This window comes from Pleurodeles waltl, chromosome 3_1 (assembly GCF_031143425.1).
Source record: "Pleurodeles waltl isolate 20211129_DDA chromosome 3_1, aPleWal1.hap1.20221129, whole genome shotgun sequence".
NCBI lineage: Eukaryota > Metazoa > Chordata > Amphibia > Caudata > Salamandridae > Pleurodeles > Pleurodeles waltl.
Genome location: NC_090440.1, coordinates 610114861 through 610138072, shown reverse-complemented (window position 1 = coordinate 610138072; position 23212 = coordinate 610114861). Strand labels below are relative to the sequence as shown.

The 23212-nt window shown below is 44.1% G+C and overlaps 1 protein-coding gene across 1 annotated transcript in view; it reads left to right on the top strand.

Moving 5' to 3' along the window:
* The first annotated feature begins 388 nt into the window (after positions 1-388).
* The window catches only part of LRRC56 (leucine rich repeat containing 56), a 623145-nt gene continuing 600321 nt past the window's right edge, over positions 389-23212 (top strand). The window contains exon 1 of the mRNA XM_069223062.1: positions 389-491. The gene's annotated coding sequence lies outside the window, so the exon portion shown is untranslated. The remainder of the gene's footprint in view (positions 492-23212) is intronic.

Sequence of the window (23212 nt, the reverse complement as noted above, 5' to 3'; positions counted from 1 at the left end):
TGCCAATGCCGGTGTTACCGTAACCAGAAACCACTGATTGTTTCTGGGAAAAGCGAGAGACTAGAAGCTTTAAACGCAGACTGCGATTTGACCAAACTGTGTGATCCTAAGTAGATCACTTTACGCCCCTTTCTTTGGCTTAGCGTCCATACTTTTCAAAAAGAGGCTCACCTCATTGTTAAGCACAAGTACAAAGTGGATTTGTATATTTTAAAACAGAAGGAAATGTGCCTGCCTGCTACTCTTCTGAAGACTATTCATCCTACTAGCGGCTTTTTCACACCCACAGGCAGAACTGTCGGCCACACACACGCAGCCAGGCTCTTGTTACAGGGAGGCGGTCTGATGTGTACATATTTAAATCAGCCTGCTTTCGTGACTTGTTGCCATGTCGACCAGGGCATTGCCGAGGCTGAAACCATCACACAGCCCGTGCAGCAGGTCGGCCTTTGGGTTCCCACTAGGAAACAACTGAAGCCCTCCGTAGGAAGGTGAGTGGCTTTCAATCTGCATCCCGATCTTTTTTTGCTAAGTTGTTGTCCTCCCCCCTAGAGACTTTAAAACTTAGGCGATAGCCTTAAACGAGACAAGGGCAGCGTCAGTACAGCCTGGCGTTCGACTTTCTGGCGGAAAAAAGGTACAAGCAGGATTTCTACTCAGTTTAAATATTGTGTTCGACTGTTCCATTCTTAAGAACATAAACACACCATGATGGTGTTGGGGACGGGGCTTTACTATCACTATCTCTGCAAACAGCCCTGTGTGCGTTTGTTATGCAGGCTGCTTCCACTCTGGATGAGAAGACTGAAAAGTTATGATTTTATTGAGACCTGATGACTTTGCTCAGCCTACTACAGTATTAATGTTTTAAAAACAAGATGACGTGGATTGGATTTTTGACGTTTATTAGCTGACGTACAAGAACCCATGCCCTGTGGAAAGCTTTCTGACTGGAGTCCGCCCTAAATGCTTTCATCCATGAAGTTTTGAAGTTTGTTTACCTGTTCAAGTGGCGTAGAGCAGCCTTGCTGGCACTCTGCTTATGTACAAGTCGGATAGATGTTTCCCAAATATCTCAAGTTCCTCACGCCAGTTGTGTGTAACTCGTCCAGTGTTGTTTTGTAGAGTAAATTCACTACGAGAAAAGCAAACAGCAAGCACCAGCACACACGTCCTAAAAATAAAAGGAAGTGGGGGGACTAACCAAGTTATGCTGTATGAAAGTGACATCAGGGCGCATGACAGGGCGAATCACAGGAAGTGGCATCACAACCCATGACCTCACAGGAAGTGACATCACAATAAGTGACATCAGATTTTAATACCTCATACATATGTTTCGCAGTTCTATCATTAGTACATTTAAGTGCATTACGAGATTTAACAAATGAGATTTTGTCGTGGGTGTGACAAAAAGTGGCGCAACCCCAACACAAAATGTGAGCCTCAACTTATACATTTATTTTTCAAAAAACTTGGAGAAATGTAGAAGTACATCTATTCTGCTTAATTGGTTGCAAAGTCTGTTTAAAAAAATATTTTATGGGATTAAGGCAACTACAGCAGAGATTTTTGTGCACCCAGTAAATCTCAGGCAATAATAATAATGGTCAAATAACTCTAGAGGTTAACTGCTGTAGAGATCTGCAAAGAGCGGTATTCACTGGAGAGATCTGCATTTTCTCTACTCCTAGGTTTGAACCAAAGTACCATAGATATGTCTCCTGCAGAGCACATTATCTAACATGCAGATGACAAGATTTTATTTTATGTAGCTAGGTAAGTGGGTTATTGCTTTTAACACTGATCATTTTGTTACTTGCAGTTCTTAAATTGTAATCCTTCTAATGTAGCACAGCAAGCTATGAAGGACGTGACTCCTACACCTTATGACCCTGACCCTCTTATGTAACACATCCTGTACATTTATATGTACAATGTGTATGTGTGATGTAAAGCGCTCCAACACCATGCACTGCGATGAATAGTGCTATAAAAGAAATAAACCAAATAGTGGTATTTAAATTATCTGTGTAAATACTAGGACGAACCAACACATCTGACATTCTTACAATGCATGCATATTTCTCATATAAAGGAACTGAACAAAGAAAAAACATTTCTCTTAAGTATTTGTGAAGTGATAACAAGCTGTGTGCCTCTGTTTCCCCTCCCGTGCATTTGCATTGAAGTGTGAGGCTCTGATTGCTACCAGCCAGGATAGTAGAACAAAAGAAGGCCTGATGACCACTTAACCGGCCTTTGTTATAATGGGCCCAGCTGAAATCTAAAATATGAAAACCCTCTCGCCGCCTGCATGCTACTTGCACGTTGCTGCTTGGGACAACAGCAGAAAACATGCAGGCTCTGCTGAATGTGTCCCGGTGTCTGAAAATTATACAGGGACAAGTTCAGCATATTTACGTGGGTCCAACTTCTTGCAGTGTGGATGGCGTCCACCCTGTGAAAGTGCATGTACCCCTGACCTATGCCCTGGCAAGCACCTGAAGTTTTGGAATACATACAGGTAACAGGGCAGAATGGTCACTTTGAATAAGGCGACTTTTCCTAAGATCTCCAGTGGTAATGACACCCATCGGTGTAAATCCACTTTTGCTGTCTGTATGAGAGGGATTAGAGTAAGGTTCCTGGTGACCTCAAAGTTAGTGGAAATGAGAATTCCAAGTTATCTGAATCTTGTGTGCTGTATGGGTAAGGAAGTGTGCCACATATCTCCTCCATGAAGGAGAAAAAGCAGAGATTTCCTCTGGTGGCCCAACGCCTCCCCATATTGTTCCTGTATTTTGGTACACCCTGGACTAGAGATTTGTGGATACGAGAGGAAGAGAAGAATGTCATGTGCGCATAATTGCAATGCGACCTTCACTGCCATCTGCCCAACTCCGCCTTAATACCCGAGCATCGCCTCATAGAAGATGGGCCAAGGGTTCAGTGGCAAGGGCAAGGAACATCAGGGAAAGTGGTCATACTGTATGGTTCCCCGATGAATGGGAAAAGAGCCTGATAGTACTCAATTGACCAATGTGAAATCCTGAAGTTTTGAACTGTTTGTGCTGGACTTTGACAAAGTAACTTTATTTAGCAGGACTAACCTAGTCCCTGTATCCGGCCTGCACTATCTTGGTTGGCCTGAACTGGTGACTTTGTCCTGGTCTAGCGTGACCAGATAATCACAGTTAGCGATTTCTACTTCTTGGTGCTATTTTAACTTAAACATTTAAAACTGCATATTTCCAGCTCTACTGACTGGATTTTTGTAATTTTGATCTCATTTTATTTATTAAATTTTACTCTATTTTGCTAACTTGGTGTAGGATATCTTGTGTTGGGTTTTCACTTTATTACTGTCTGGGTGCTGCATAAATACTTAACACAGTGCCTCTTAGTTAAGCCAGAATGCTTTTGTGTCAAGCCATCAGACGGTTAACCACAGGTTAACATAGTGACTTTCGTGGTTCACCCTGACCAGGATTGTAGTTGTTGCGTGAGAAGGGTTTTCACCCACCACCCCAATGAAACACCTGTTGTTTTAATCCCACAAGACGTTTTTTGCAACTAGGCAGCTTAAAAGATGTCTGGTAGGTGAGACCTAACAAGTCTACTTTCCAGAGTGCTCTGCTACCTGGCCGAAATGTAAATCTGTGCATGGCCTGACAGGTCCATCAGCTAATCTAAATGCTGTTTGGGAGCCATTACAGGCTTTTATTCATAGAATTAGTAGATGTAAGAGTGTTATGAGTTCTGAATGCATCCTTTTAAAGGAAACCTGTAAAAAAAGGTTTGCCCTAGGTACAGGCTCTGAATTACCAAAGATATACCTTTTGAAGCTACTTAAACACCAAATCTTCTTTTAAGTTTTGTTATTTCTAATTGGAGCGCTAACCCCATCCTCATTGTAATTACGATCACAATTCCCATACTTTTTTTTATGCAGTTTGACCGATACATAGTACTAGCATTGAAGAGGATATTATTTTTGAGATTTAGCGTTTCCTCCCGACAAAATTTCCTTTACCACTAGGAGTGGGTGATAAATTCCACTCTGCCGGCATAGTTGGCAACATTTTGGTCACTCTTCGTTGAGCTCGCAATGCGGTGTTCCGCCCAACTTCCGCCAACCACTGCTTGGTGGAGTTTCTATTGTGCAGCTGTATACCAGTGGTAAGCTGGTGAATGAGAACGATAACTGGCATCCCCAAGCGCGATTTTCAAGAGTTAGGAGGGCACTTGATGGGATTTTCTCATCACGAATGGTCGCAACCATTGCGGTGAGAAAGCTGTCACTCGGATAGAAAATCTACTCAAGCGGCAGCAAAATAAACTTGAGCAGCAATGCCTTCTGGCACACAGCGAGGTGCTGTTTGCACTGATTTTTCAGCACGGAATGAGCTCCCAGCACTAAAGATCAGTGGGAGGAGCGTGACGTGCTGATAGCCGACGGTTCAGGGAACTCTGCAGAATTTTGCCGCATTTTCATGTAACTCCACTCAATTCCGCCCACCCCTAATTACCACACAGGTACAGAAATGTGGCTGGCTATCACCTCATCTTTGGTGGAGAGGCTCAATAGATGGTACTCATAGGTACTAAGATCATGTTGTTACTAACCGCAGTGATACCGCAATATGTCGCCTTCCAAACAGTTATATTCTAAACTGCTGTTATCTAAACAATGAACAAGCACTTTGACAAACTTTATTATATGGAATTTTAATTCTATTTTCAGGTTTCTTTTAGATATATATGCCAGTCCACTAGTTTTCTATTTTGATGCACAAACTTGGACTGCTGAGTGGAGACGTTAAATTACTTAATTTCTCAACAGTCTTCAGTGGGGCAGAGTCATGGCAGGAGCTCACCTCATCTTTTGAGGTAGGTCCATTAAAATGAGCATGCACCCACTTTCATCATATTAGGCACTGCTACTCTTTGAGTGGAATAGCACAGCTGTGGCTTACAGAGGGTGTGGAGTTCAAAGTGGTGGTCAGCCATCCATGTGGTTATTCTGAGATAATTTTTTCTTGAAGAGATGGGTTTTCAGCTACTTGCAGAAATGGAGAAAGGATTAAACCTGGCCACTGTGGACTGCAGTGGGGTTCAGATTCTAGGAGAAATCCAGGAAAACTCCTAGGCCCATATTTATACTTTTTTAGTGCTGCATTTGCGCCACATTTTGACGCAAAAATTGCGCTAAAAAAGTATAAATCTGGGCCCTAGTGTTTCACAGACCCTGCCTTTGATTTGGCAGGGCGTAGATTGAAGTAGGGCTTAAATAAATATCCAGGACCGGACTTCAGCAAGGACATATTTCAGGCAATAAAAGTCAGAGCCAGCCAGATAATATTCTCAGAGGCTCCATATACAGGTTGAAGGTCACTGGTGAGAGGAAGGAGACTTGGGGAGTGCCACAGGAGATATAGGGATGGAACTGGATCTAGAGGAGCTTACATTGACCACCTCAGTTCTGTTATCCAGTTATGAATCAAACCATGGCAGGCCAGTGTAGTCGAAGACCATTTGGAACATGAGAGTGCCCAGTATAGCTCACAGGTCAAAAGCGTCACAATTTAGAGACAGGCTGAACAGAAAGCAGTAATGGTCACTGCTGTTGTTGAACTGTAAGATGTCATCGACCACTCTGACGTGTGCTTTCGCCACACTGCCATCAGGTGCAAACTTGCAGTTTTGGAGGATACCATCACTTTTGACTTCAGTGCTGACTTGATTTGCAACACCTTCTTAACGATTTTCACCAAGAAATGCAGATGAATGAAAAGAAGGTTACAACTTGAGGCTTTGTAGGAGGGTGAAGATCTGTCTTGTCCTGTCTTGAGGACACCTGGAAAGGAACCTCTGCAATGAGAGAAGACTCAAGGCTTAACAAGAGATTCCTTTCATTACGCATCATTGGAAGGCATCATACTTTACAAGCTGGCCTTCAGCATGGTAGGAGGACTGAATGTGGTCCACTTCGCTTCGGGTGGGACTGACTTAGTGAAATAACAGTGTATTTTCAATACGCTACTGGGTCTTGTAAGTCTTGTCTTTGTGGAAGTTATCCTTTGCTCTGCATTTTTTCTAGAGTTTTGCGGCTGCAAATCAGATACGAAGGTTACATTCTACTTGATCACCTTAAAGGGCACTCTGCTTCTGCCCAGGATAGTATCATTAGTTGTCATTTCCTTGACCTTTGTGAGTCTCTTATAACACTGTCTTGGTTGAAACTGCTCAGTCAGTAAGACATTCTCCTGATCAGATACAGGCTGCTGCACTACAATGGCATCTCTAAATATAAAACAAACAGCAGACATCCCTGCCCCCAATAATCACCTTTTCTCATAAAAATCTGAAGATCATGGACTTGAAATGTCTCCCCTGAGCTTGTCTGACCATCTAAATATTAATTTCATAATTTTTCTCACGCCCTTGACTAAATCACAGCCTCCAACACTTAAGGTGAAAGGAAGAACAAAGTATGCTGCTTATTCTAAAGCTTGACAATTATCCAAAGAAGTCAATGATTTTTATAGTTTTAAAAAAAAGTAGGATTAAACTTTGGATGAACTAGTGCCTAAAATAAAACGCAGAACACACTCTCATGTTGCTGCTTGAAATATACTGGAGCAGACAGCATTAAAGCAGAACTGACCACTGCCAGTAAAATTCTGATTGCTGGGCCATGGTAAACATTGAAATACCAGTGGTAAGACACTTTTAAATGATAACACTTGCCATGAAAAGCAGCTAATTTGCTCCAATAATATATCTAAAGATCTCATAAAAACTGCAGAAGCTCCTCAAGCATCAAGAACAAACGTGTTTCCTTCACAAACAGCATATGATAGTCATTTTTTCTGTAGCAAAGTTACCTTTACATGGAACAGCATAAAGGTAACTCCTAAATCATTTGTAATCCCAAATATGAATCCTCCCCCACCCCCCCAAAGAATTCCTTGCTCTCTATGTAATGTACCGTTATTTGGCCTGGATAATATGATCCATACACTAAAACCCCAACAGACGTAAGCCCAGATTGGGTAATGACTATGTTTCTAGACAAATCCGGTCTTGGTGGTTAACAGCTGTTAATACCTCACTAAACTGACTATTTCCAGTGAAACTGAATGCGCAATGATCACATCATTATAAAAAACAAAAGGCTAATTTAGACCCAATCAACTTGTACACTATTACACACTTACCAGTTAGTGAGGTTCGGGAAAACATCATTATATGGCAGCCCCAGTGCCATCTTGATGCCCATGACCGTCTACACCAGGCATGTCCAACATAAGTGCAAGAGAGTTTGGCCTAAGACAGATTTTCAGTATAACCATGGACAAAGTAAATGTGTTCCATTTCGACTAATTATAGGTAATTGAATTTTATGTGGATATGCTGACATTCTAGCAATTAGTTCACCCTTCTGGCCCTTAACTGGATATGCCCCATCAAGAGTGTGTTGGGGATGACTTATAGCAACCTTTCCAAGACATTACTGATTTCACGATCCAATGCCAAATGGATTTTGAACCATTTTCAGGACTGCAAAAGGTCTCCTGGTAGTGGCTGTAATCTAACTTGGGGATACAAACCATTAAAGGTGTGCTATCCATATTCTTGTTAAAAAAACAGAGGTTATGCCCCTAGCAGGGGTCTTGCATGGTCTATAACTATCAGAGATGAAAGTTGGTGATAACCCACCCCACAATCTGGTAATCACTGGATAACAAACAAGAGAGCATACAAACATAAAACTGGCCTTCTGGTTAAGGTCCTGTGTTCAGGGAGTACAGTGGTCACCAACTTCACTAAATTTGAGTATGCGGTAGGCATGGCTGGGAAATAAAAACAATGCTGCTTATTAGAAAGTATCACTGTCAAAGCAGCAATAAATAGCATTAGAACATTTAAACAATGCACACACTGTCAGAAAGAAGTACACCTAAGCCAAGTAACAGCCTGAACTAGATGTTCATCAGACAGAGAAAGTGTCAATCCCAGAGGAGGTACCTCAGGAAAGATGCACGCCGAGAGAAGAATAGCCTCTAGAAATACACAAGGAGAACCAGAAAAAGTTCAGAAAGGACTCAACTGTAATTTGAGGGACAGAGGAAGGAAAGCAACAAATGTGCAAAGATGCAATGCCGGAGAAAACACTAAGCAAAGTGAAGGGCTGCAGTTTCCAGGCACCAGATATGCCTCTGTAGTCCTCCACTGCCTTTTACAATCTGGACGTCCTGTTCCTAAAAAAGGTCAAGATCTGGGTGGTCCAAGGGCTGCCTGGCTTCCCAGATGCCAAGCACAGGTCTGCTACAGATGTTGATACATGTTGCTGCTTAGCAGAAGACACCTCCCAATGGCCCCACAATTACCTTCAACAGTTATGAGATGGTACTTCCAAGTTTTTCTGACATTCTGTTGTGGGCACAGTACACTGCCTATCCATTTCTTTACAGCCCTGAAACTGGAGTTGACTCATGGGATGGGGAGAACCTTTATATCTTCAGTAGTAAAATATGTGTTCCTGTACTTCAATGAAACCCAAATCACCCATTTTTCCTGTGTTGCTAGATGTCACCTAGTAACCATAACTTTGGGATGCAATCTTTAACTGTGATCAACACAGCACCATGCCTGTAAAGACCTGAGAAGATCAAATCAAAGAATGCTGCTCCTCATGACTGGTGCTCGAACCCTGTAGAAGATATCAGACTGTAAGTCATGGTCACTCTTTACTTGGAAAAGGGTTCCAGTCTGCTCTCCAAAGTAAGATAAATATTGGATCTCTTGAGCCAGTAACTTACTCCGCCGACTTTGAGGGGACTCTGCACACTAGCGCTGAGAAGACATTTGACAGAAGAAAGAACTTGCTGGGTAATGCTTTCATTTTGGTCTGGAAACAAGTCTTGAATTCTAGAACACATTGCTGCTGTAACCTGAATGGGAAATGTGAAGTAGAACTTCCCAGCCAGGAGAAAAACAGACATCTCACTGTCAGGAAGATTTGCACAAGGTCCAGCTGACTATCAAATCTGAACGGAAGCCAACTTCCCACACCAAGAGCTGGAAGTATCGTTTTACTGGTAGCACATACTGGTCACAATTTTCAACCATTTGTTTTGTGACCAGCATGCAATTTTGCACACCAACCCACATACTAACAGGCCAGTTCGGAAAATTCTGATTCGAAGTGGTTTGCAATCTAACCTAACTAATTAATATTCACTAGGTAGGTCGTAAATTACGATTCAACACATGGATTGTGGCCTGCAAAGGTCAACAGACCACCAGATGCTGCACAACCAAAGAATAAGCAATACGAGAGGTAGAAGGCTTGCAGGATGGATTTCCAGAACAATATCAGTGGTGAGCTGAACCATCCTGAATCTGCTTAGTGTGCCCTAAAATCCCTCATTCAGAGGTTTTTACTCTCCATCTCAATCACTGCGGTTGTGTTGGAATAGTTGTGAACAGCCACCTTGATCTTAAAGCTCTGTAAATCATTTCTCATATAAAGTCCAAGTTCCCTTCTGTAAGTTGTATTCCAGTTCCTGGGGGGGGGGGGTTGACTGAAAATGATTGAGTCACTTGGTTTAGGAGGTGGCTCCTGTAAGGAAATGGCTCCCTGTTGCAGTTACCCCCCACTTTTTGCCTGATACTGATGCTGACTTGACTGAGAAGTGTGCTGGGACCCTGCTAATCAGGCCCCAGCACCAGTGTTCTTTCACCGAAAATGTACCATTGTTTCCACAATTGGCACACCCCTGGCACACAGATAAGCCCCTTGTAAAAGGTACCAGTGGTACCAAGGGCCCTGTGACCAGGGAAGGTCCTCAAGGGCTCCAGCATATGTTGTGCCACCCTAAGGGACCCCTCACCCAACACATGCACACTGCTATTGCAGATTGTGCGCGTTGGTGGGGAGAAAAAGGTAAAGTCGACATGGCAGCCCCCTCAGGATGCCATGCACACAAAATACTGCCTGTGGCATAGGTAAGTCACCCCTCTAGCAGGCCTTACAGCCCTAAGGCAGGGTGTACTATACCACAGGTGAGGGCATAGCTGCATGAGCAGTATGCCCCTACAGTGTCTAAGTCTATTCTTAGACATTGTAAGTACAGTGTGGCCATATTAGGTATATGGTCTGGGAGTTTGTCAAAAATGAACTCCACAGCTCCATAATGGACACACTGAATACTGAGAAGTTTGGTATCAAACTTCTCAGAATAATAAACCCACACTGATGCCAGTGTTGGATTTATTAAAAAATGCACACAGAGGGCATCTTAGAGATGTCCCCTGTATTTTACCCAATTGTTCAGTGCAGGACTGACTGGTCTGTGCCAGCCTGCTGCTGAGAGACGAGTTTCTGACCCCATGTGGTGAGGGCCTTTGTGCTCTCTGAGGACAGAAACAAAAGCCTGCTCTGGGTGGAGGTGCTTCACACCTCCCCTCTGCAGGAACTGTAACACCTAGCAGTGAGCCTCAAAGGCTCAGGCTTCCTGTTACAATGCCCCAGGGCACTCCAGCTAGTGGAGGTGCCCGCCCCCTGGACACAGCCCCCACTTTTGGCAGCAAGTCCAGGGGAGATAATGAGAAAAACAAGGAGGAGTCACCCACCAGTCAGGACAGCCCCTAAGGTGTCCTGAGCTGAGGTGACCCCTGCCTTTAGAAATCCTCCCTCTTGGTTTTGGAGGATTCCACCAATAGGATTAGGGATGTGCCCCCCTCCCCACATGGAGGAGGCACAAAGAGGGGGTAGCCACCCTCAGGGCCAGTAGCCATTGGCTACTGCCCTCCCAGACCTAAACACACCCTTAAATTGACTATTTAGGGGGTCCCAGAACCGAGGAAGAGAGATTCCTGCAACCTAAAGACGAAGAAGGAAGGCTGACCTGAAGCCCTGCGGAGAAGACGAAGACACCAACTGCTTTGGCCCCAGCCCTACCGGCCTGTCTCCCCACTTTGAAAAAAACTGCAACAGCGACGCGTCCCCCAGGGTCCAGCGACCTCTGAAGCCTCAGAGGACTACCCTGCATCTAAAAGGACCAAGAACTCCTGAGGACAGCGGCCCTGTTCCAAAGAAACTGCAACTTTGCAACAAAGAAGCAACGTTTAAAGACCACATGTTTCCCACCGGAAGCGTGAGACTTTCCACTCTGCACCCGACGCCCCTGGCTCGACCAGCAGAAAACTAACTCTACAGGGAGGACTCCCCGGCGACTGCGAGCCTGTGAGTAGCCAGAGTTGACCCCCCTGAGCCCCCACAGCGACGCCTGCAGAGGGAATCCAGAGGCTCCCTCTGACCACGACCGTCTGCTTCAAGGAACCCGACGCCTGGTAAAGACACTGCACCCACAGCCCCCAGGACCTGAAGGAACCGAACTCCAGTGAAGGAGCGACCCCCAGGTGGCCCTCTTCCTAGCCCAGGTGGTAGCTACTCTGAGGAGCCCACCCCCCTTGCCTGCATCGCTGAAGAGACCCCCGGGTCTCCCATGGAAACCTATTGCAAACCTGACGCCTGTTTGCACACTGCACCCGGCCGCCTCTGTGTCGCTGAGGTTGTACTTTCTGTGCCTGCTTGTGTGTCCCCCGGTGCCCTACAAAACCCCCCTGGTCTGCCCTCCGAAGTCGCGGGTACTTACCTGCTGGCAGACTGGAACCGGGGCACCACTATTTCCATTGAAACCTATGTGTTTTGGGCACCATTTTGATCTCTGCACCTGACCGGCCCTGAGCTGCTGGTGTGGTAACTTTGGGGTTGCCTTGAACCCTCCACCAAAAGACATCCCTAATTGGGAACAGATCGGCCTTTGTAGGCAGGCAATATAAGGTGACTGTCCATGAGGGATTCACACCGGTCTTGAAGTGCATTAAAGTGTGTCACGAAGTCCATGCTTCTGATGGTAACTAATACCTGGGATAACTCAGTTGAATGCGTTTTAGCAACAGAGGGCAAACAGGAGAGGAGCAAGTAGTGTGACACTGGGCTATATATCACCCAGACTTCAACCAAAGGACATTCAGAGACTAGATGTATGGATGCCAAAATGCCCTGAAAGCATTGCTAAACCCTGGTGGTATGGGTGGTGATTTCAATCTCACAATGTATGATGATGTCAATAGGCTTTCTCAGAGCACTGATGGGGAATGAGATCATTTTGCTACGTCACTTACTGGCTGGATGGAAAGACTGCCACAATGGCATTAAACATGCTATGTAGAGTGGTTTACTATAGTGGATTTGTCCTGCCAAATCTTTGAAAATACTACTGGGTGTCACAACTGACTGTGATGTATTTGGTTCACAGCAGAGCTCAGTGCTAATCACAGAACAAAAGGGAGACTGGTGAGAGGGGTTATCTTGGGGTACTATTTAGGGTCAACACATACTGCAACAGTGGCCAAAATGTAGCAAAACCTAAGCTGATTAATGGGAAGGGAAGTTAAACCTACATTGGAAACACCACTTTGTCTCACAGCAACAATGAAGTAATAATTACTGACACTAAAGGGATACCAGAGGTGGGATTGATTGGCAGCTCCAAACTGGGTGACACATTGGACCAGGGGGTGGTGCTGACACTTAAGGAAGAATATTAACTAGCAATCTCTCAGCAATATGTCAATCTCCAACTGTCCCATGCACTGACAGTACATATCGGGCCAGCGCAAGAGTTGTATATGAGTCCTTGCTGGAATACAGGGTGATGTCTGCCCCACTCCACAAACGTGGTATCTCAAGCTTATAATATGTTAACCAATAATCTCTAGCCACTACTTGATATGCTCAAAACCAGATGGGAGAACGGACTGGGATCCTTTAAGACACTGGCTAGGATGCCACATGTAAATACCTGAGGGAAGTGGCCATAAGAGTAGGCTTCAGGCTAGTCCAACTGAAAATACTACATCATGCTTATTACAACAGAACACAACTGTCTAGATTGATAGAACTCAAGCTAATAGCTGTGTGAGCTATTCTGAAATGTGTACACTTTCTTGCACACAATATGGGCATACCCTGAAACATAAACCTTCTGGGGTGAAATAAGACAACTAATACAATTGGGTTGATATTTGAGATGCCATTGGAAATGGCTTTACTTGAAATATGGAAGTACAACATACTTGAAATATTTTTTACAACCTAGCAATGATGGTGGCCACAACAGACAATGCCAGATTGTCAGAAGGACAACTCCAACAACAAAAGAAGCTTGAGACCAGAATATGAACTGGTGCATGGTGGGAGAGAAGTCAATATACTCAGCTAGGGGCTACTCTAAGACGTTTTGCAAAAAATGGGGAGTGTAGAGGGATAAAAAGTATGTTTGCCACATACCACTTGACTACAATGTTACGAGGGGAAACAGATAGGCCTAAAAGTAATTATGTGTCATAAAGAAGTATAGTAAAATAAGTATTTAAAGCAGTAATTGAACTGTGTAACAGGTGGGTAAGTGATAAGATGTCACTGTGGGAGGTCTAATTTTAAATTATTTGGTTACTGTGGGCCCAATTTAGAGATTGGCAGATAGAATAAAAGTAGTCAGGGTGAAGGAGGGCTTTATCACTAGCTTACAGTGGGCTTAGAGTCCACAGATTGGTTTTATTGTCACTCTCATTTCATTTTCTTTCTTCTTATTTGTTAGCGTCCATGATTTTTTTTCTTCTTCTGGTGTTAGTCCCTCTATTGGAGCATGGACTCATAATGTGTGTCCGTATGCTTCCCCGACCATCTGCCCATCCTCCTTTGCCTGTTTGCTTCTCCATATGTGCCACGTGTCCGCACACCCTCTGTCGTCTGTATGCTCCTCCATGTGTGCCTGTCCATCCTCTATTGTCCGTGTACTTCCTCATCAAGACTCCAACTCCACAGTCTATGCATTTCCATCATTCCCTGCTCACTTTCTGTTGCCCATCTGCTTCCCCGCCCACCTACCTTCAATTGTCTATGTGATTTCCCATCCTCCCCACCCTCCGTTGTTTGTGTACTTCCAATTCCTATCTTTTGCTTGTCCTTCTCTCCAGGTTGCCCCGTCTTCCTGCCGCTCCCCAACCCAGTTTGTTTAAAAAAAAAAAAGAAAATTACCTCTATATCAAAAAATGTGCATTAGCACTAAATCATAAAAGTGCATTTCAAACACCTTTTTATTTACTAATCCATCACAAATTAGTAAATAAAAAGGAAAAAAATGCTCACCTCCGTGTTGGTGCTCACCTAAATAAATTACATAACAGGGATGTCATAGTGCCTTTTTTTACATTCTTTCCAGTCATCCTACACAGCAACTGTACATCTGTGCAGCAATGATAAAAAATAGGTCTCATAAGCAAAAATTGCTGACAATGCCAATGGTTGTTTTGTTTTTAATGTCCCTCACCACCAAGATATACCTGGCGCTGGCAGACAGTAACAACACACTATTCGACCGCCCACTCAATATTGTGTAGGCAGTTGAACGCCTTTCTTCCGAACGCCTGCACTCCCTCGGGCCATTGGAGGAGGTTTACACCGACTGAGTAAATTTTACTTCCTCAGTGTAAACCTTGAGGTTCTGTAAGTATGTGTACTCGCAAGGAGTTAAGGTACGTTCTTAGTTCTTCTGTGGGGCAGTCTTCTGCAGAGCAGAGACATCTGTAGTACTCCCTAAAGGCCTGTATGATCCCTTAATCGTCCCTGATGCCAATACGTTACTGAATTTAAAGGTCTGCATCCTATGTTTGGCTGTCTTGACTTGAAGCCTATTCTGCTCTATCCATGTCTAATTTTAGTTGGGCTCTCGCAGCATTAAGCATACTCCATCTTTTGTGTGACCTGAACCTCCTATGTGTGAACTCCAGTTCCCTAATCTGGGCCTCCAGCTCTGCTCTCTTCTCTTTTCTACCTTTATTTACCTGGGTTGACAGAGATATTTGGGTCCCACTAGTGACTGCTTTAATGGTGTCCCACAAAGTGCTGGGTTCTGTGGGTACTTTGTCATTTTCTTCAAGAAAGTACAGAATTACTTTCTGTATTTCTGCTCTGGTATGTTCACTCCTTAGTAAATTATCACAATGTCTCCATCTGTTTGCCATGCCTGACTGTGAGTAGGAGACTGGTGACAAAAATGGGGGAATGATCTGAGGTGGTTGAGACTCCTATCTCAAAGTTTACTATTTTATCAACTATCTGTGGGGTCCTCAGGAAATGGTTTAATCATGACAAAGTGTGGTGGAACACTGAGAAGTTTATCTACTGTTTGTGTCTAGTTGCTGGGAGAGCCAAATGCCATATAGTCCTCTCTTTTTCTCCCTCGAGTTGACATGCACCCTCTGACTTGATGTGTCCATGCAATAGTCCACCACTATATTGACATCGCCACCAATACGAAGGTCCTCGGAACAATTCTTTTAAAAATTTCTCATTTGGGACAAAGAATGACACTAGAGTGAACATGCATTGCTGAGTATCCTAAACTGTATTTGTTGAGGCACCAGTAATCACTGCAAACAGTACAGCAAATGGGTAGAATGAGCTGAACAAGGAAGTTTGAAAATGAGCCTGGTGGCATCATTTATGACCACCTGTACTGTATTTAAAACAGAGGCCGGAAGAAGAAAATAAGTTGTATTCGCATAGTCGATGCAAGAGAGAATTTTAGCCGAAATCACTGTAGCTAATGCCTCGGTTGACAGAAGAGGGCCAGCTTCCTAATAGAACAAGCCGGATGATACAAGTTGCTGTGTCATCCAGTTTACCCATAGTGTACATATAAATAAATCAATAAAACAAAAAAGTTTGACTAGAGAGAAGAAACAGCAAGAAACATATAATATATAAGAAAAACAGCATTAGAACAAAACAAGATTCCGGATTAGAGCCACCTAGTCGTCCAGGTTTGCTCCATAATACCCTAGTCGGTATGATGCATGCTTGTGTACCCACCAGACTACATTACATCAACCATCTGTGATATAAATGTGCCCATGACAATTCTGAGGCATAAGTTATGGCATCCCTCCCCAGGCATATTTTATGACTGTTGTGGTTATGTCCCTCATGTGCCCTATTAAAATAAGCCATTGCCTCAGGGTGGACAAACATCTGAGTTCACCTCCACTTTCTCCAAATACGTGTCCAACAACGTAAAGCATTCACCTTCGCTGCCCCATCTCTGTTACAGGAACCTGACAGCACCACTATCTCTGGATCTCCAATCTTGGGATACCTCTCCAGTTGAATCTAGAGATTCTGTAGATGAATTAACAGACCCCATGCATTTTAGCCGATTATTCTCGCTAAAATGTATTCCCAGGCGATGCTCCCACCACACCTCCAGGGTTCTCGTGGTTGGCCCGTACAATTGTAGCAACGCCGAGTACAGACATGGGACCACCTTCCTGTATGCGTCATATACCAACACCACTTGTAGTAGCTGTGAGGTAGGGGGTACTGCATCCCCACTGTTCCACTACCGGTGTGCCTTTTGTACCTGTGCAGTGTAAAGCAGGAAATGATAGGGGCCCAACCCAAAATTCTCATGCAGTGTATCAATGGACTTCAATGTCTGATCCTTGTACATGTCATCCCAGGTCTATATGTCCACCTTGGTCCAGTGGTGCACATTGTGCACCCTGGATAGTGCAACACATCCTGGGAGCAACTGCAGCAGCAGGTCTGGAGCATATGGTGGGGCATGAGGGTTCTTATGAATCTTTTTCAATACCACTGCACAGCCCCTAGGAAAATGTTGTTGTTCGCCTGTCTCCCATCTCTGCCCCTCAACCAGTCTAGAATCAGTGTGTCCAGTAACTGATGTGGAATGTCCCTACTCACAGGGTCTGGGGCACTGACAATCCACCATGCCAACCATAAGAGCTTGGCCGCTGCGTAATATAGTTCAAAATTAGGTGATTCAAGTCCACCCTCTGTTGGTGCGGCATGTACTCAAGAGAGTGCTATATAGCATCTACCAGTGCCACATATAACTTTTTTTAATAGAGACTGTAGGTCTTGAAAGAACTGTTTATTTAAGATGACAGGTAATGGCAAAAAGAAATATAGTAGCCTTGGCAGAATCAGCATTTTGGAGATTGCGACTCTGCACAGCATGGATAATGGCAGTGCATTCCAGAAATGGAGTGAGTTTCTGATCAATGAGATTGCTCTGCCCGGGTTACCGTCCACCACGTAAATTTCCTCATAATATACATTTACCCGTAAGTATTTAATTGTATAAGGCATTAGTCACAGATCCGTATGTGGAAGATGTAAATATCACCCAGACACTTGCTTAACCATTCGGGAGAAACAAGACTTGTCCCACCTGATTCGTAGTCCGGACTATTTAGCATAGATGTCTAATAGTGTTATCAAGGGAGGCAGAACATCCCGGACATCCTTCAGATATACCGGTGCATCATCTGAGTACAACAAAATAATATGACATTCATTGTTTATGTGATGTCCCATTCCGGGCCCTGCAATCTAAGTATGCATTCAAGAGGCTAAGTGGCCAGTTCAAAAATAACAGGAGATAGTGGATGGCTCTGACTAGTACCCCCTTTGATTCTTACAGGATCAGATATCTCCATTCCAGTACACATCTAGGCCATCGGGTCAATACATAGGAGTTGAATCTAACTCAGAACTTCGTTGGCCAGTCCCATTTGGTGCTGTACCGCCATCAAGAAGGTCCAATTCAATGTGTTGAAAGTCTTCTCAATATCTATGGAAACCGCCCAGTAACCAGCCCCTTACCCCCTGGCCCAGTCTTTCAACCAAAACAATCTGGGTACGTTCATTAAGGTGTTCCTATCTGGAATGAAACCATTCTGTTGTTATGTATCAGAATTTATGTAATTGGAATCAAATGACTGGCAAGCACTTTCCCCAGGATTTAATAAACCAGGTTCAGTAATGATACAGGTCTATATGAACTCACCAATAAGGGTCCCTACATGGCTTGGGAAGCACTGTGATCAGAGCCTCATGAATAGAAGCAAGCAAGCGCCCCAGCTGCTTAGCCTCCTCATTCACCAGTAACAACCTAGGGATCAGTGCCACGCAGTACACAGCACAGGACTCCACTGGTAGCCCATCTGGCTGAATGTGCATCCCTTTAGGAGGATATTCAGTGCCAGGAGTTTCCCACTCTCCTCCACCACTATGTTAAAAACGTCTTTAAAGGTGTTAGAAAAGAAGATTGCCAATGGGTGTGTCCTGAGAATAGGAATTCACATGAGAACCACTAAATCTCAAGTGTGGCCAATATTTATTTTAGCATAAGTGTCTCTTGTAGGAGACAAATCTCACAAACTGTGTCCCAAAACACTGACAGGAAAAGCATGGTAAGACTGCTAACATTTAGCTCATAATTATAGTTGTTCCCATGTTCTTGGTATTGAGGGGCTCTAGGGCCTGCTCTGCCCAATATATCTTTTGTATGTTGGTGTTGGGTATTGCTCAGCTTCTATGTGAAATGTTGTTTGCTCTTATGTCTATTTGTGTTATAGTCTCTTCCCATACTGTCCCCCTCCAACAACAATTAAACATTTCTGGACTCCCTTCTCTTTGGAAACATCAGGTGTGGGAGCCTTTTCTTCCCTTGTTTCATTCACATTTCCTGCCACTGAACCTTCCTCTGTGTTGTCCTTTTGTGACACACACCCAGGCCACCCACTAATTATTACCTTCTTTCCGTCTTGACCCCTGCTAATATTATTCCATGGCATGGATTAGACCACTCGTCAGTCTCTGATTGTGTCCATTGTTTTTCTGTCTATATCTCAGCTTCTGGATCACCTGCCTGTTTCAACTGATCTATGACTGTCTACTACTCTTGGGTAATTCTGTCCAGAAAGGGTCTTACATTTCCTTTCTTGCCTGTGACTTTCTTCCATCTCCTTTTTTCTGAGGCTTGTAATTTACACTCTAAGGTGTTTGTTCCATATCCAGTCATTTATCCCACTTTTCCTGAAAGTCCAGGAATTGGTCAGCCTCTGCAAGAGATCTCAGATGGTGAAGCAAGTTTTGCCCGTAAAATATGAGGAAGAAAAGATGGTCCCATCTGCATTTTAGTTTATTCTCTCTCAGGAAGACTGCCATGGATCGAAGCACTCACTGTTGTAATGATGCTCTCCTTTTGTGTTAGCCATGATGCTTTCTGCTTTAAGCTGGGAAGAATGGTTTTGGGTGTAGGGTCAGGGTTTATCCAGTTTTTGGTTTCTGTTCTCGTTTGTGTTTGTTGCTTTGGTCAGAATTTCTTATAGGCTGTTTTTTTTCTTAGATTTGTTGGAAACCATTACTGATGCTTTTGGGGGAGATCTCTTCCCTTTCATTCATCCGATGGTGAGGTGCTGTTGCACTTCTAAATGGGTGTGGTACTGGCTACAGGCCGCTCCACCCGGGCTCTTAATACTGTACATTAGATATGCTTTCAGGATGCTTTGTGTCCCCGCTTCCTCTCCAATGCTGACAAACTATCCGAGGTACAAGGCAAAGGGTCCTACCGACCAGTCCACTGATAGGGTGAATTTCTTATGTGGAAGACAGCTATATCAGTCTTTGGCTCTTCTCATACGGTCAGAGGCAGTAGCTGCTTGTCTGATTCTAGGCCCCCAAGTGCTCTTTGGAGTTTGGCAGCTAAAGTCTCAGTAAATCTTAAACGGGTAACTGGATTTCACATTTCACTTTATATTACCCTTTGAGACCATGGGTGTTAACCCACAGCTTTCCCCTAGTGTGGTTGGCTCCATATCACCAGGATATATCCATGCAGGATTTTTACAGCATTGTAGTGCTTTTGCAGTCTGTGAATTTGTCCATGTGGAGCGTTGTCTCATGTGCATGTGCATTTGCCTCTGCCTCCACTCACTGCTCCAAACGTCAACGACAATTTCTGTCCCTCACTCTGCCTACAACAAGCAGAGCGCTTGTAAATGTAGCAGTAGTTGGCTTATAAGTCACGCTGTACTTCTTCTGGGAGCCCACAAAGCCCTTTCATCATTTTCCCAGGCACTGACATCTTTTAACATGGAAGTCCCACCATGCCTAGAGGTGATTCTCCCCTTCGTTCCCAATCACTGCTGTCCTCAGTGTGCGCCTCTTAAGTCAATGGTTCAGGCGTTTGTCTTTACTTGAGGTGTAATCCAATGGCAGCCGCAGCATTCTGGGGGTAATCTTATGCATAGGGTGTCACATTCAATCTTAGTCTTCAAATTAATTGTGGAGGGCAGCCCATTTGCTTGGGGGTCAGTGCAGAGGATTAACACACATGTTCTATGCTGTTCCCTTTTTCCTTCACCCCTTAAATTTGCTTTTTATAGACAGCCAAGCCCATTGCAAACCAATTTGCATGATGGTGTTACTGTTTAAGTTAGGGGCACTAAGCAAGATTAAAAGGCTTCTTGACCTGAAGCAAATTTTGGAAAATGGAGCTCCAGGATCAAAGACAATCTTTAACCTTAAGTTTATCTAAGATGGCTGATAAAGATTACAGTCTGGATCTTGTACAGGACTTCCCAAAGTGGTTCTGGACTGGGCACTCTCACAGCATATTAGAGGGCAATCACGGGTGTCAGCTTAATACCAACCCCGCAAAATAAACTTGTGGCAATGCTATGGGGCTTCAGGTTAACGGATGGATGGCAAGAAGTGCTGGGGCAGGGCAGAAACTTGCCATGCAGTCACTCGTACTTTTTATTTTTGGTAGTGTCCTGATCCTTCCCTCCACCACAAGTGCTTGTCCTCAATTAGAGTGAGATATGTGTCCCAGACTGATTATAGCACTGTTCATGAGTGAGATCTTAGGTTTCTTGTGTTTTGCTTAAATGTGATGTAAACTGAGTCTCTGGCTCAGCTTTACAAGGTTTGTTTTCACACTCACCGGTGACATGAGTGAACTTAGTGCAATGCACCAGTGCTGAATGTGGAAAACGGGTTACTGTAGCCCCGTAGAAACCTACCCAGTACATAAATGAGGTGGTGTCAATGCTTTTGGGTTACTAACAAGGAGCAGTGGTAATCCAAACGATTGTTCATTAATACACACTGAAGACTACTTGAAATGGAATATTTATTTAAACATATTTATTTTACCATTGTTATTTTAAAATGCCGAAATCCAGAGCACTTAATATTAGCAACATCAGAGAAGATAATAAAAAACAGCTACGCTTTTCAATAACAGTAAAAACAGGCAAACATTGTAACATCACATTTTATAGCCCTTGCACCCTCACTGTGCTATCTCTAAACGCTATGCTAGTTAGAGCAGATGAATAAATAACAAGTGTTAGAAATTGGGTCTCAGGTTGGCAGAGGTATACACCCTTGTCCAAGCAGGGACCACAATCCTAGTCATGGTAAGTCACACACAATCTAAATTATCCTGTTCCCCCCCGGTAGCTTTTCACTGAGCAGTCAGACTTAACTTAGAAGACAATGTGTAAAGTATTTGTGCAATAACTCATACAGTAACACATTGAAAACACCAACAAAAAAACACCACACATGTTCAGAAAAATAGATAATATTTATCTGAATAAAATAAGGTCAAAACGATAAAAATCCAATGTACACAAGTGAAGTTATGAATTTTTAAAGAATAAATCCTACTAAAGTGCTTAGAAACACAATAGCTCAACTTTGGGCTATCATGGCGTCGTTGACAGAGTTGTTCCCAGTAATCCGATGCCACAGGTGCCGGTCACGGAGTTGCACGAACCACCAGATAGAGTACCAGCTCAGGGTCGTGGAGGTGATGCGTCGCAGGAGCCGGTGCAGCGTCAGTCCCTTACGGCATCCGGAGAGGTGAGGCGTCGGTTCCAAACTGCAAGACAGGCGAAGGCAAGGCACCGGTTCCATCCGGTTGCAGTGGGAGCAGGTGCGGCATCATTGGCAAGGAGTCGGTTCCTTGTGACACGCAATGTGTTGACTTCACAGTGTCGCGATCACACTGAGGGAAGTCAGCGGCGTTGTCAGGCTTGCGTTGCAGCCTGCAGTTGTTGTGTGCAGCGAGGACCACAGAGCCGGAGTAGGCAGCGGTGTGGCATCGGGCAGCGACATCTGTGCTGGAGTCACTAAAGTTGGTCCTGAAGTCGCTGAAGTCGAAAAACTAGCTACAAGCTAGTAGGTGAAGTCTTTGTCGGCCCTGAGACTTCAGAACAGAAGGCAAGATCAATCCAAGCCCTTGGAGGGAACTTTTGGGGAAGGCAGAGTCCTTCCAGCAAAGTCAGAGGCCAGCAGGCAGCAGGGCAACTAGCAGGGCAGCAGTCCTTACAACAAAGTAGTTCAGATGAGTCCTTTGAGCAGCCAGGCAGTTCCTCTGACAGAATTTAGGTGTAGATCCAGAAGTGCCTGATTTGATGGGGTCAGAGACCCAGTTTATATACCCAAACATGCCTTTGAAGTGGGGAAAACTTCAAAGAGTGATTTTGAAGTGCACAAGTTCCCTTTTCAGCCTGGTCCTGTCTGCCAGGATTCCTGTGGCGGGGTTATCAGTCCTTCGTGACAGACTAGACGTGGACTGGAGACAGGGCTGTACGGCACAGATGGCAGTAAGGGCAGAGAAATGCAAACTTTCTAAAATTGTCATTTCTAAAACAGTAATAATAACCAGTAGGCAGGATTTTCTATTACCACTGTGGCAATATTAAACATGACAAGGCTACTCCTTCCAGATCAGAATCTACCACTCAAAAGTATATGAGGGCAGTTCTAATGCTAGTCTATGAGAGGAACAGGTCTCACAGTAGTGGAAAATGAATTTGTGAGTTTTTCACTACCACAACATGTAAAACACATAAGTACATGTCCTGCCTTGTACCTACATAGCACCCTACCCTATGGGTTACCTAGGGCATACCTTAGGGGTGACATATGTAGAAAAGGTGGAGTTTAAGGCTTGGCAAGTAGCTTTAAATGCCAAGTCGAACTGGCAGTGAAACTGCCCACACAGGCCTTGCAATGGCAGGCCTGAGACATGGTTAAGGGGTTACTTATGTGGGTGGCATAATCAGTGCTGCAGGCCCACTAGTAGCAATTAACTTACAGGCCCTGGGCACCTCTAGTGAACTTTACTAGGGCCGTACAAATAAATTAAATATTCCAATTGGGTAGGAACCAATGTTAACATGTTTACGAAAGACAGCAAATGCACTTTAGCACTGGTCATCAGTGGTAAATGTGCAGAGTCCTAAA